The sequence below is a fragment of the Odocoileus virginianus genome, chromosome 24 (genome assembly GCF_023699985.2).
Source record: "Odocoileus virginianus isolate 20LAN1187 ecotype Illinois chromosome 24, Ovbor_1.2, whole genome shotgun sequence".
NCBI classification, from domain to species: domain Eukaryota; kingdom Metazoa; phylum Chordata; class Mammalia; order Artiodactyla; family Cervidae; genus Odocoileus; species Odocoileus virginianus.
The window spans coordinates 14,224,354-14,237,806 of NC_069697.1; the positions used below are offsets into that span (position 1 = coordinate 14,224,354).

The 13,453-nt window shown below is 40.5% G+C and overlaps 1 long non-coding RNA gene across 1 annotated transcript; it reads right to left on the reverse strand.

Annotated features, from left to right (window-relative positions):
• Positions 1-1,611: 1,611 nt before the first annotated feature.
• LOC110131006 (uncharacterized) lies at positions 1,612-10,629 on the reverse strand. Its single transcript, XR_002312039.2, has 3 exons — positions 10,411-10,629; positions 2,356-2,412; positions 1,612-2,016 (listed from the first exon to the last, which is right to left on the reverse strand). It is a non-coding gene; the product is annotated as an uncharacterized lncRNA (long non-coding RNA).
• Positions 10,630-13,453: the final 2,824 nt, after the last annotated feature.

Below are 13,453 nucleotides of genomic sequence, written 5' to 3' on the forward strand. Positions count from 1 at the left end.
ACACCCACTAAAAGACAAGCCTCCCTTTTCATAGGAATGCCTAAGGTGGAGTCAACAGGTAATGGGTAGAAAAAATGTAAAAATATAACTTGTGGGTCTATTATAACTTAAAGAGAAACTTCATTCCCTGAACTTTGACTTTTTCCTTATTTTGGTTTTGTTTTTTTTTTTTTGGTCTTAAATGTGAATTTATTTTAACCACACAAATGAATACAATTCTCTTGAAGATGACATTGATCAATAGAGCTTAAATCTTTTAACAATGCTATGGACCAAATCTGCCTCACCACCCTGGGTCAACCAGACTGTTACTTGAAAGAGAAATGTATTGCTAACTTATTTCAGGCACTGCATTTTTCAGCCTCCTTGCTATGCCTCAACCATTATTTTAATTGCTACGGTCTTCTGCAGACCTTCTCATAGTTTATTTTTCACATCATTTAGATCTCTGCACACATGATATGCATACAGTGAGGACTTTTCTTAAATAACCTTTATCCCTGAGTCAACATCCATCTAACTTTCTTTATTGGTCCTCGGCCATACTTCCCTGAATGCGTTCCATCTCATTTCATCTAACTTACTTTATTTTCCTTCATATGTGAAAAATAAAAGAAAAGCAGCGACTGACAGCAATCAACTGGGAGTTGTCCTGGCACCGGCAGTGAGGCTACGGTGCCCTCCTGTTAAATGATTTCATAGTATAAGACTTCAGACAGGGTCATTCTAACCCTGATGGCAAAAGACAATAAACAAGACCACTCTGTAATTGTGTCTGAGCAAAATCAAAAACAAGAACACCACAAACCACAGAAATGATCAAACATCTTCCTTTCCACATAATTTGATTGAGGCCCCTTTAACTAAGCTCTATTTTTCTACCTCTAGCGTAAAACCACCATCATATCTAGTCAAAAAATTACCCTCAATTTCTGAAAACACCCAAAGCAGAGTAAAACCACACTTTCAGAATACTCCTCAAATCACAAGTCTAAATCCTGTCTAAAAAGAAAGTGTTAGAACCTCAGTTGTGCGCGACTTTTTGCGACCCCATGGACTGTAGTCCGCCAGGCTCCTCTGTCCATGGAATTCTCCAGGCAATAATACTGGAATGGGTTGCCATTCTCTTCTCCAGAGGATCTTCCCAACCCAGGGACTGAACCTGGGTATCCTGCACTGCAGGCAGATTCTTTACTGTCTTAGCCACTAGGGCCGATACATATACTCTCTTATTGGGATCTATGATTTTCTATTGAACGAGGTTTCCAGCACTGGCAAACTCAATTTTGTGGGAGTGTGCTTTCTGTGGTCTTTGGCTGGTAGGCATCAGCAAAGCACATGCTGTAACTTGAAGTTCTATAGCCATTTATTTGTTTACTGGTATATAATTTCTCAACCCCACCCAAATGTATAATCCTTGTGAGGACAGAGATTTTGCCTTTCTTATTCACAGTTGAATTCCCAAGGGTGAGCACCAGGCCTGCTAAGCATTATTAAAGATTTGTTAACAAATGAATAAACTAGCAGCAGGAGGGCTTTTCTCTGATAATAATGTGACCTAACTCAGGTCAGCTGCTCACTGCGCAAAAGCTAATAAAGAGGCCAAGCTGGTGGAAAGGGAAGTTTGCTTTATTTTGGATGCCAGCAACTAAGAGAGAGAGGGAGGCAGACCTCGGTCCAAAGGCCCACTCCCCCCAACTGACAATCAGTGGGCAAGAGTTTTGTAGTCTGAGGGAGGGGGATGCATGCAGAGACAGCATAGTCAGCTCTGACAGTTATCTTGAAATTGGTCATAGGTGGTCTGATCAGCATCATTTTATTTTAGGTGCACTTTGTCTTCAGTTTCAGGGTCAGTGTGTTTCCATTTCTTTGAAGCCAGTTCTCAGAACTGTGGCAGCTTTTGTCGTGGCCACAGTCTGCTCATCGTGTAGTTAACTCCTCCACCTAGGGGGGTTTCAGTATCTATAAGATAGAAGATAGCTCCCCACTTACGGCTCAGAAGCTTATCTATAGCACCTAGGAAGGAATAAAAGGTCCTTGATGATTCTTAACGACTACACTAATATTATTTGATCTTTTTTGACCGTTTTCCCTTGTTTCTGCATGTTCTCATTTCTTTGATTAAACTCATTCTTTGGGTAAAGTTTTACACAGACAAAAGGCAGGCTGAAGACATAGGGGGCAAGGGCCACCGGGTCCTGCTCCATTTCAGTAAGAGGTTTTCCACATAGCTTCTACATATTTTTAAGCCCCAACTTAGTGATTCCACTTCAGAAGGACTGGTTATGAGCTCAGGTATCTACACAATGTCTCTGATTTCATGCGAAACCACAGAGAATCTAGGTAAAAGCTTACCTTCGTCAGCTGCAGCGTGGGAGATTATGCCTCATTTTTTGTCTCTTAGATTCTGTTCTGAGAAGAAAACAAACAAAAATGCCAAGTGAAATTGACAATATTGTTGGTTTTTGAACAACATGGGGGTTAGGGGCACTGACTCCCTGTGCAGTCAGAGACTCATATATAACTTTACAGTCAGCTCCTTACTTATGGCTCTGCATCTTCAGGTTCAACCAACAGGGATTGTGTAGTACTGTAATATATATTAATTTAAAAAAATCCGTATGTAAGTGGGTCTGTGTGGTTCAATCTCATGTCATTCGGGGTCAACTGTAGTTAAAATGGGAAAGAATGGATTTGTGAAATACAAAGAGAAAGAACTACTTGAATGTGGAGGATATAATACAGGAATATTCTCGATTATTTTGAGATGTAAAGTCAGGAGCCTCGCTCTGTATTTGCACTTTTTGAGATTTCCCAATCACTGTTGGGTTAATTTGAGCTATGTGAGACTTCAGTTTAAATCCATCCCCTGCCTGAGGTCCACCGCGATGACAGTATTGAAGGCTCCTGAACTCCTTCACGGGAAGGCATGCCAAATTTACAAGCATCCATGGAACCATTCCCTCTGAAAGAAACCACGAAACTAGTTGAGCAACTCCTACACATTGGGCAAATGAGAATATACCACATTGAAACAGGTAAGAAAAGCTGAGACATGCCTTGGCAATACAACCCAATCTTGGCACCATGGCATACAATTGGGAGGGAGTACCCAACTCCTGGTGTCACCTTTAGAAGCAAAGGATTCAGACTGCACATCTGGTGCCCCTACTTTTAACACTTCCACTTGAGGGAGAGGCCCCCCCAACACTCAGTCCTGAAAGCCAACATGGTTTATGTCCATGAGACCTATAAGACTATGGTAAACAAAGGAGCACTTCTTAACAGGCATGCTCACACTTGTGCACTGTTGGGTATTGGTTTGATATGATTCAAAATCCACTTGCTTTTTGTTCTAATGAAGTTGTTTATGTTGAGAAAACTTGGTCAGGATATCATCATTAGCATGATGTCAATAGCATCAGCTATTGACAGGCACAGCTGGGAGCTTATTGATAAATAAGCACTTTGGGGACTTCCCTAGTGGCCCAGTGGTTAAGAATCCATGTTGCAATGCAGGAGACACAGGTTTGATCCCTGGTCCAGGAAAATATCACAGGCCACGGAGCAACAAAGTCCATACACCACAGCTACTGCGCCAGTATTCTAGAGCCAGTGAGCCTCAACTACTGAGCCCATGTACTGCAACTCCTGAAGCCTACCACCTAGAATCCATGCTCCACAATGAGAAGCCTGTGCGCCATAATCAAGAGTAGCCCGCACTCACTGCAACTAGAGAAAGCCTGCGAGCAGCATCAAAGACCCACCACAGCCAAAAAATTAAGTAAATAAATCTTTTTTTTAAATAAAAGAACTTTTGTGAAAGAGTGACTCTGGATAGAGGATTTTAAGCTTTAAATATTAAGAGGTTTGACCAGCAACTGAAAAGTGTTTAGCCCGGGGAAGGCAACTTTTCCTTGCTAATTGAAATAACTTTCCAAAGACCTTGGGGCACTAGCTCCTGGCTGGGCAAGGTGATTATTTGCCAGCAGTGGTGAAAACCATGCAGAGGCCCCAAGAAGAAAATCATCTTTCCCATCAAAGCTGGCATCTTTGTACCCTAGCAACAACCCTAGCAACAATGGACTTTTGCTTTTGCACCAGCAGTTGGACATCAGCTCACAGTTAGCTAAGCCAGCTCTCCCAAGAACAATGCCTAGAAAGGTACTCCTTCACTAAATTTGGGCTTTATTCCTTTTATCTCCCCTTGCCTGAAACAGTATTGTGATTAGTCTGTTGATGGTTTGGAGTAGATTCTTTCTTTATTGGCTTATTAAGAGACATTATCCCATATACTACTGGCTTGTGAAATTATTACAATTCCTGCAGTGAACCTGTGCTAGAAAAATTATTGACAAAGCAGTCTCTATGTCTGAACATAATTTGCTGCCAGATGAAACATGTATTAATACTACCATCCCCCTAGAACTCAGCAGAGAGAGAACAGGCAAAACCTCTCATCTCTCAGCCGCTTCCTACAAGGGATCTACCTTCATATCCTACAAGCTCTGCCTGAGGATCTGACTTCTAATTTTAGCACACATCTAGGGGCTGTGATCCGCCCTGGAGAACAAGAAAATGTGGACATTTTCCTCACCTTCTCCTTCTGGCTTTCTATTATGATAAAACGAAGCTTCCAATATCTCCCTGGAAGGAGCTTACTAACACATCTGGTGCCCCAGACTTTGTAGCTGCTGCCTGAAGGATGGATTCCCCAAACCACATCCATGCCTATCTCTATTTTGAAAGTCAGAGATAATCTTTGACAAAATTGATAAGCGTTCTTTTTCCTATTTACCTTATGCCACCCAACTTGGTGGCACCCAAAGAGTTGGCAGCTCTCAGAAACATTTTCACATTTTCAACATGTATGATATTTATCTTTTCACTTTGATAAAACAAGAATGTTTCTAAAGCATAAAACTCTTTGCATATATCTAACCACTCACTAAATAATTCCAACCGAAGCTTAGCACACCCAAAGGCTAAAAATTCTAAGGAACTGATAAAAGAATATGAATCAGTATGGAGACTGAGTTAATGACCTAATACTTAGTAGGTCGGGGGCTTCCCAGGTGGCACAGTGGTAAAGAATCCGCCTGTCAGTGCAGGAGATGCAAGAGATGCCGATTCAGTCCCTGGGTCAGGAGGATCACTTGGAGTAGGAAATGACAATCCGCACTAGTATTCTTGCCTGGATAATCCCATGTACAGAGGAGCCTGGTGGGTTACAGACCACGGGGTCACAAAGAGTCGGACATGACTGAAGCCACTGAGCATGCATGCATTTTATTGATGGAGACTTATTTTCCACCTGACAATCTGTTTGATTAATTAGACATTTTTTTCTGTATCAAGTTCCAGGTTAAAAGGACTTCCGTGGTGGTCCAGTGATTAAGAATCCACCTTGCAATGCAGGGAACACAGGTTTGATCCCTGGTTGGGGAACTAAGGTCTCACATACTGGGAACTAGTGAGCTCACGTGCTCTGGAGCTTGCATGCCACAACTCGAGAGTCTGTGCATCACAAGGAAAGACCACATGCTGCAACTAAGACTGAATGCAGCCAGAAAAAGTTACAGGTTAAATTAAAAACTTACTATTACCTCAGGTAAGGAGACATGATAAACTAAAATTGTCTTAAAATTCCCTAGTCTGTCTTATAGGGTTATAAAAATATATATACTAGAAACTCTAAAATCACTGAATAAAGTTTTATTATGCTACCCTCCATTATTATTCATACATGTAAGTAAGTTGCGGAGGGAATGGAGGAACCCATTTTAACTTATCTGCCCTGCCTTTTTACTCTGCCAAACTCCACCTTACACTAAGATGGGAAATCTGATGAAGTGCCACACCTGGGGCAGTTTTCTTTCTGGTAACTGATTCAGTTTTCATCTGAATGATTATTGATGGCATAGAAGTACTCTTGAAGTCAAAAGAACTTGATGTAATGAATCCTTCACCTCACAGGATCAGAATATTGCAACATTTTAAAGTTATGCCACTGAAAAAATTTAAAACTATATTGAAAATGAGTCTGAAATTCCCTTCTTCTCTGAATTCACTTAAGTGTAAACATACATCTAAATAAGCCATACCACATTCAACACGGTGTACACTAACACTTAGTATATGACCAATCCCTCCGGCTTCATCTCCCCGCACAGTCACGCCTTGTGTGTTTACTTCAAACCACTTTGTGATTTGTGATTTTTCTTTTGTGCTCTTTGCTCCACACTTTCTCTTGCTATTTATTTTACTTAACATTTACCTCTTGGCTTGTCCAACTGATCATGTCCCATTCTTCTTGAGATGAAACCCCACTTCTTGGAAACCTTTTTAACCTACTAACTCACCACTCAAAGCTCAGTTAGGTCTCCTCTGTATCTGTCCCAATAATAAGGGATTACTGCTATAATCCCTTGTGTATGATCCTGTTAGCACATTTCCTTCATGGTATAATAATAAATTGCATGCTTCTCTGAAAATAGGTCAAACTTCCTTAATTTAGCTATTATGCTTTTTTCATTTCTATATCCTGATGCAGATCCTGGTACATTCAAGATCTTTGTTGATGAATAAACCACTGTTTAGCTGAGATAGGCAGTGATTGTAATCTCTTACTCTCATCTCACTCCTTTGAGGATAACCCTCTAGAAAGATGCCCCCTAGAAAGAACCAAATCTATCCCCTTATAGATTCAAATATAACATTCTCTATGGATATAGAGATTCTATTTGTATCAGTTATAATGTTCTTATTTCACAAGGACCATGGAGCTCTCCCCAGATTTGGAGTGTCATTAGCCTCTTAATGAGCTAGTGGCTTCAGGGATTGACTTACTCAGCTCAGTGTATGATAAGTGGCATACAAAATGAAGTCCTTGAGAGAGAGCAATCCTACCTGTCTGATATTCATCCAGGAAGCACCTCTGACCTGTCCAGGAATCACTGGATATCCTCTTATAGAGTCCAGCTACCCTGGACAACAAATTGGCTCCTTCTACCAGGCATTGCTACCCTGATCAAGACCAACACAAACTAGTTTTTCCTCTAATTAAGAACAGTAGCCTAAATATAGTTAGGCTTTCTGTGATGGGAAATCTTTCAGTGCTTTGAAGATTTGTGCAAAGCTTCATTAGATTGCCTCTGATTTTACCTTGTTCCAGTTAAATTACTTCAGACATTTATAGGACATTCAGTATATGGACTTTCACTTTAGGAGAATTCAGATGAATACTGAAATACTAGCAGCTGGAAATATGCATAAATGAATCTAAGTAAGAGTTTTTGAGTGTTCTCAGCAAGGCCCTGGGGAAGAAGAAAGTGAGGGAATTTAAGCCATTTCTTGTGAATACTGGTAACTTTCTAAAGGAGGTGTGAAGTAACACAGTATGTGACTGCATTTACCATGACACAGCCTCATGAAGACAACACATCTGGCGTTTACAAGAGAAGACTTTATGTTTCTTGATTTAAATTCAATAAGTGTTAAGATACCCTCTGGGTCATGCTTGTAAAGCTTAATTTCTGTTCATTTAAGAATTTCCCACTTCTTTAGTAGTTAGAAGCCTGCTGTTTAACTGTCTTGAAGGAAGCAATCTGACTCACTGTTTCTAACCAATTTTTAATCAAGAGAAAGCTGCCTACAGACAGAGCAGTTCAGAGATGTTCCATATTTATTTCTTCCTGACATGTCTTCCTGGTATCTAAAATGTGCCAAAATGAAACAGACATAGGACTGCCAAAATATTTTCATGAAATACCTGGGAAACAGTCACAAAGATGCTAGAGTGAGTTCCAAGTCCATATCAGCTGTCTGAGACCATCACTCTTTCAGATTTAAAGGTTTTAGATTTTTTCAAAATTTTCCTCAAGATTTCTGATCCTTATTTTATCAGAGTTCAGTTGTTAATTTGGTTACTCTTTTCATTAACAAGTATTTCCTCAGCACGTACTCCCTGAGGCACTGTGCAAAGCATTGGGACACCAAGTTAAAATCATGCTTCCTATTGTGTACAAATACATGTATGTGTGTGTGTTCAGCAGTGTCTGACTCTTTGCCACCCCATGGACTGTAACTCACCAGGCTCCTCTGTCCACAGAATATTCCAGGCAAGAATACTGGAGTGGGCTGTCATTTCCTCATCCAGGGAATCTCCCCTCCAGATCCAGGGACCAGATCCGCATTTCCTGTATTGGCAGGCAGAGTCTTTACCACCTCACCACCGAGGTACAAATAATATCTTCCCAAATCACATACTATGTCCATGTGACTGAGTTGGCCATTGGGATACAAGAGGAAGGCTTAACATGACAATTTCCTAGAATCTCCTTGAACATACAGCTGACACACAGTTTTTGTACCTTGTGTTTGACTTTTCTCCATCCTGCCTCCTGGAATGTAAATACCATCTTGGACTATAATATCTAGGGGAATACACAAAATGTGGCATGGTGACCTAGAAGGAGCCTAAGTCCGTGAGAAACAGAGCCAGCTTCAGTTCAGTTCAGTCGCTCAGTCATGTCCGACTCTTTGTGACCCCATAAACCACAGCACGCCAGGCCTCCCTGTCCATCACCAACTCCCGGAGTCTACCCAAACCCATGTCCATCGAGTTGGTGATGCCATCTAAACGTCTCATCCTCTGTTGTCCCCTTCTCCTCCTGCCTCTAATTCCTCCCAGCATCAGGGTCTTTTTTAATGAGTCAACTCTTCGCATGAGGTGGCCAAAGTATTGGAGTTTCAGCTTCAGCATCAGTCCTTCCAATGAACACCCAGGGCCGATCTCCTTTAGGATGGACTGGTTGGATCTCCTTGCAGTCCAAGGGACTCTTAAGAGTCTTCTCCAACACCATAGTTCAAAAGCATGAATTTTTCGGCACTCAGCTTTCTTCACAGTCCAACTCTCACATCCATACATGACCACTGGGAAAACCATAGCCTAGACTAGATGGACATTTGTTGGCAAAGTAATGTCTCTGCTTTTTAATATGCTGTCTAGGTTGGTCATAACTTTCTTTCCAAGGAGTAAGTGTCTTTTAATTTCATGGCTGCAATCACCATCTGCAGTGATTTGGGAGCCCCCCAAAATAAAGTCTGACACTGTTTCCACTGTTTCCCCATCTATTTCCCATGAAGTGATGGGATCAGATGCCATGATCTTAGTTTTCTGAATGTTGAACTTTAAGCCAACTTTTTTACTCTCCTCCTTCACTTTCATCAAGAGGCTTTTTAGTTCCTCTTCACTTTCTGCCATAAGGGTGGTGCTTTCTGCATATCTGAGGTTATTGATATTTCTCTCGGCAATCTTGATTCCAGCTTGTGCTTCTTCCAGCCCAGCTCATGATGTACTCCGCATATGTTAAATAAGCAGGGTGATAATATACAGCCTTGATGTACTCACCAGCATTGAATTGTGTACTTTCAAGCAGGTGAGAAATGCTATGAACACTGGGGGTACATGTATGTTTTCATCTTTTTCAGATTTATGTCCAGGGATAGTATTGCTGCGTCATATGGTAGATCTATTTCTAGTTTCTTGAGGAACCTCCATACTGTTTTCTAGTGGTTGAACCAATTTATATCCCCATCAACAATGTAGAAGTGCTCCTTTTTCTCCACATCCTCGTCAACATTTGTTCTGTGTAAACTTTTTGATAATTGCCATTCTGACAGGTGTGAGGTGATACCTCATTGTGGTTTTGATTCCCATTTCTCTTACGGTTAGTGACATTGAATATCTTTTCATGTACCTGTTGGCCATCTGTATATTTTCTTTGCAAGAATGTCAGTTCAGGTCTTCTGTCCATTTCTTGGTTAGGTGGGGTTTTTTGATACTGAACTGTATGTGCTGTTTATATAGTTTGTATATTAATCCCTTATTGGTAAAGTGATGCAAATATTGTCTCCCATTAAGTAGATTGCCTTTTATCAATGATTCTAATTAAGAACTTTAACAAACTAAAAAAAAAAATTTACAAACTGGAGAATATATAGTAGTGAAGATAAGAATAATCAGAGTGCTTTCAAAATGAGTCATAAGGAATTGGGGCTGCACATCTTTGAAAAAAGAAATTTTAAGTGGGGCATAAATTCTCAAATATGTGAGAGAATTTTATGGATAAGAAGTCTGGATTATCTTGATTCACTGGTAAGTGGAGAGAATGACTCCTAGGATTCCAGCCTGAGGAATTAAGATGCACTAAAAGACAGTGATGTTGTTTCATTTGTTTTCTGTTCAGCAGTTACTGTTGATTTTGGGGGGTGGGTAGGTAGATGTACTAGTTTCCCAGGGCTGCTAGAACAAAGTATCATGAATTAAATGGCTTAAAGAGCAGACATTTATCATCTCACAGTCTGGAGGTTTGAAGTCTTAGCTCAAGATATCTGCAGGATACGCACCTTCTGGGGCCTGTGAGGAAGAATCTGCCTATTCTGTAACTTCTAGTTCTTTGCTAGCAATTGTTGGCCCTCCTTGGCTCACGGAAACATCAGCTGAAGCTCTGCCTTCATCTTCACTGGTGTTTTCCCTCTGTGTGTGTGTGGCCAAATGTCCCCATTTTATAAGGACAACATCACACTGGATGAGTGGCTCACCTTACCTCAGTATGACCTCATCGCAACTTAAAACAATTAAATGAGGTGTTAGTTGCTTAGTCATGTCCAACTCTTTGTGACCTCATGGGCTGTAGCCTGCCAGGTTCCTCTCTTCATGGAATTCTCCAGGCAAGAAGACTGGAATGGGTTGTCATTCTCTTCTCGAGCGTACCTTCCCAACCCAGGGATTGAACCGCGGTCTCTTGTATTGCAGGCAGACTGTTTACCACTGAACTACCTGGGAGAGTTTATTGGCAACTGTCCTATCTCCAAATAAGTTCACATTCTGAGGTACTGTTGTTAGAACTTCCACACAGGAGTTTTGAAGGGACACAATTCAACCCACAACAATAGGGAAGTCACAGTTCAGGAATTGACCTTGGCTTGTATTGGGTTTCATATATGTCTGAGACACCCTTTGATATTCCCAAATGTAAATTGTCTGGTAAGTGGTTGAATAAAGGAGACAGCATTTTAAAGGGAGGCCAAGCTAGAGGTACGGATTACGAAATTAAAAATCATAATTATATAGATAGTATTTGATGGCCTATGCATTGCTGATATTAAATAGTGAACAATAATAGAGAAGAGAACTTAGGACTGTATGTTGAACTTTGTTGAAGAAAAATGAGAAGAATCACATTCATTCATAATATTATTTAACTATCTGTAAGGGTATAGGGAAGTACTATATGGAAGACAGGCATGAAACTCATTAAAGGAAATGCTATAACATCCTCACCTTTCAGAATAAAATATGAAAGTGACATAGGCTGACCTTCACCCATGTCACTCTCTCTCTCTCTCATTCTTTCTCATTCCAACGACAATCAATTTAAAAATCCATTTCCTACATAACACAGTGTGCATATTTCTATGTCAGACTGACTGGAGTTATAGAGGGCAAGATTTGGAATAAGGGTATTTTGGATGGAAACTTTAAAAAGACCTTTAGTTTGGAGAACTGCTAGAGTTATTCCAAACTAATCTTGTTTTCCACCAGCCACCGAGGACCTTTTCATTTTTAGTTCAGTTTTTCAATCCTAGTTTGGGAAATCATGTAATAAGTTAACGTGCTGAGACCAGAGTCAGATTCTCTCTATATTTATGGACAAAGAACCAACATATATTTTGAACATTTCTGTGAACTACAAAGGATCATGATGACTTCAAAAAATCTGTGATTTGATGCAAAGGGACCACTGTGAATCTTATTTTGCCCGCTTCTCAGGAACCTAAACAGTCTTTGAAATAAGTACACAGGTCTATTTGGATCCTTCAACAAAATGCAAAGATGAAAAGTACCCAGTACATTGCTGCCTTGCTCTTTGAAAGGCATCTCTCATCTCTTTGTGGTGGGCTATACTTCGACCTGGGTCATTCCTGGGCTTTTGGCAATAGATGATTTCTGAGAATCATTCTCACTGTAGCTCTTATTGAAGCAATCAGCATGCTGCATCAATTCAGAGGAATTATCCGTAATGATGCAAAACCTTCCATTGCCGCCATTATTTGTGACTAAAAGCTAGAGAAACTAGCCCCTAGATGCATTCTGCCTCTGCAGCAAGGTTATACTCATTAACTAAACCATAGAATAATAAGTTTAGCCAAATGCTCTGGCCTATGGGTCAGAAAGATTGCCATAAATACATAAAGGAAAATAGCCTCTGGGATTTCATAAGGGAGGAGAGAAATCAATGCCAATTTGGGAGTGATGGAATAAAGCCTTTCTCCTTCCTACAGCTCAGTGACAGGAAGTGATAAAATGGCTCAATTTTGCAACATAAAAGGAAAAGTTAATGAAATCCAAAATTTTGTATTATCTTGAAGATTTTTTTCTCAAATAATAAAAAGTGATCCAATTTTTACCTCCAGGTCAGGATGACCTGAAAAGTATCAAGTTAATTGGCACTGATTACATTTACATGATATAGCAGTGAAAATTGAGACATTGTCAATGTATTTTCACCCCAAATATTCAGTCAATGTATATACATTCATGGCATTGCCTAGCAAAGTGTTTTTAAAATATTTACACGTGACACTAGTTCCCTGGGATTCCCAAACATTCATAATGTTTGTTTTTTAAAAAAGGTTTTCAGACACTGCACATGAACAATTGTGCATGTCCTGCAACTGCTCATTACACTCTAGGTTTAATGGAATGCCACAGTTTTGATGCCTGGTCATATTTATAAGTAGTTTTCTATGGATGGGGCTATAGGGAGCAATTTTATCCTAAGCTTAGATGTGAAATCCAGGAGCTTCAGCTTGCAAAAAGTAACTTTTGCACCAGTGTAAGGTGATTAGGCTGAGGTTTCATAGTGACATGTAAGAGGCATGAAGAACACCAGAAAGGCCCCTTCCAGGGTAAGCAGAATAGCACCATGAGCTATTCCATTGTGTCTCCCAGGAGGAACTGGAGACTTGGGAATTCAGGTCCATGAAACATTTCCACAATCTGCTAAGGCCTGTATGTTTTGCTGAGTCTGCCATGACTTCTTTAGGATTTATTTGTCATATTGCTCATTTTTGGCAAGACGCTGGCCTGCTACTCACAAGCAATGTATGACACACAATTTGGAAAACGCTCTGCTAAGCAAAGTTAAACAACTCATTTTACTTCTGGATTCTGAGGGCAGCTCTGGTAGTTCAGATGGTAAAATTCTGTCTGCAATGCAAGGGACCCAGGTTCAATTCTGGGTCAGGAAGATCCCATGGAGAAGGGAATGGCTACCCTCTTTAGTATTCTTGCCTGGAGAAATCCATGGATAGAGGAACCTGGTGGGCTACAGTCCATGGGGTCACAAAGAGTTGGACATGACTGAGCAGTCAACACACTCAGCCC